We start from the raw sequence: 2,262 nt of genomic DNA on the forward strand, positions 1-2,262 counted from the left end.
GTGCTTCAGTGAGTGAGAAATTCGTCAATTTTGGAAGATGAGAGGGGAACGGGTCACACCATCCAGTGAGCTGTCTGGCATTCGCTAACCCCCGTTCGCTGGTTTCTTTGAAATGTGACCTATTTCCTTGTTGCACAGGAAAGGAAAGAAGAGAAAATAAAAGCTGTGCGGCTCCGAAAAAAAAGCTCTGACACCTCAGTGCCAGGGCATGAGTCTTCTATGGAAGAAAACAGATCAGAGGAAGGTGGTGAAGAGCCGTCGTTATTTAAACAAATGTGCTGGGGGAAGGCACTGCCTGGAGAGCAAAGCTCTCCTCTTGCCCACTGAACACACGTTCACGGAGAATTGAGCCTTTTTGCACGAGTATCGCTGCCGTGCCAGGATGTGTCCCTTAGAAGTTCACAAGGGGGTAAAGCAGAGCTTAGTTTCTTTGGATCTTCACATCCGGGCCAGAGGCTGCTGAGAAAGGCCCTCCATGCTGGACCGCTCTGGAGTTGCGGTTTGGGACGGTCAAGATCTAGCCTCAGTAACCCAAAAAGCCTCTCCTAGCCTGTTTTTCCTGCCCTGCTTTCCGATTTGCTCTCCGTAGTGCCGAAACGGCCATAACACTAACAGCTGGGCTGGGAACCATCCAACACCAGTCCCACCATCGTGCTTATTTTGGGCAGGAATTTCAGCTGCTCCTCAGGGGCATGTCTCCCTTTCCAGAAGGGAGAAGTTTCCAGGTTTCATTGCCAGGCATGGTAAACAGCTCACAGCCACCTGACAGCTCATTGCCTTGGAAGAGATGGGTAGAGGGTCAGTGTTCGGGGCTGGCTCTTGGTGTCTGCGAAAAAAGGCTACGGCGCCGTGACTTCTTGCTGCTGAATGCAAACTGGTGCCCCAACAAGATGGATGGGGAATCCTGAAGTGTCTTGCTGTTGCAGGCAGAAGACTCTGTACTGTGGGAGAAGTTGGGACACAGGCCCTGGTCGTGGCAGGTTGAGCTTGCTGATGTTGAAGACAGATTGAAGTAAAAATATGCGTTAATAAGGTTAGATATGCAAAATGCAAGCTATCCTTGGGCATTACTCAACTGTATGGCATTTAATTGCCAAATCCTCCTTGAGGAGCCCTTTGTTTACATTTTGACATGGAGCTGTGCATGATGTTTACTGAGAAATCCATACGCAAGGTTTTTCCGAGGACAAGGTGAGATCTCGAGATAGAAGGGATGAGTCACTGAGGCAGTTTACAGCTGTGAAAATACAGCGTCCCAACGCACCCAGCTCTGCGAGCAGAGAGCTCTCAGTCCTGAGCCCTCGGCAAGGCTCACCTTCACATTCCTTCTTCGGCCAAAACCCTCCGCGAAGTTTGGGCAACGTTCAGCGATCTCGAGAATTGTTTTTTGACAGCTGTGCTTTCAAAGCTATCGGTGCCTCCTTCAGGTTGGAGTTACAAGCTTGGAAGACACCAACCCAATTTTATCTAACACTTGGGATTAGTTAAACTGAGTTTTACTGTTGGGCAACTAGTTTGCGTGTCTGTACACTAGTGGAAAAAAAACAAACCCATTTGTTTATAGCTGGTTTCATTTGCAGGTTCTCAACCTGCAGTATTTGGGCTACAAACAAAGCAGAGTAGTTTGTTTATTACAGCAGTAGCTGAAAGGCTGAATGAAGCGTTGCTGTGTTAGGTACTGTGCAACCATAAAAAGGGTTAGTCTGTGGCCAAGTAGCTAGTCCCAGCATGGACTTGGGGCCAGGCTGTGATGTAGAGCCAGAGCTGGGAACTTTGCCCAGGCCCCGCAGTTTAGACATAGCAAGAGAAAGAATTTTTTATGTACAAAATGGTTACACAGAATTACCCCATCAGGCCTCAGCATCATTCCCTGTGCGTTTTAATGGCAACCAGGACAGAGTTTACAGCCTTACAAGCCTTAAAATGTGCACTGGCCTCAATGTCATGCAAGCTGGTGCTGCAGCTGGGCACGCTTGGACGCACTTGGGCATCGGCCAGCACCACCGAGAAGCGGCCGTGCCAAGTTGGCGTGGAAGCCTTGCGCTTTGTGCTTCCCCAGGGCTGGGTGCATCATCCTTGCAGGGTTTCGACCGGCCTGGTGCTGAGCCTGGACCTCGCAGGATCCAAGCGTGCAGCCTCTGCCACGTGTAGCCACAGGAGGGTGCAGTGTCACCGGGCTGCTGAGCCTCGGGGACGGGTCCTGGTGCTTGTGCTGAGCGCAGGGCTCCCAGCTCCGTCCCAGGAGGGAGGGAGGATGCAGGG

Source organism: Athene cunicularia (assembly GCF_003259725.1).
Source record: "Athene cunicularia isolate RWA chromosome 28 unlocalized genomic scaffold, athCun1 chr28_part2, whole genome shotgun sequence".
Classification (NCBI taxonomy): Eukaryota; Metazoa; Chordata; class Aves; order Strigiformes; family Strigidae; genus Athene; species Athene cunicularia.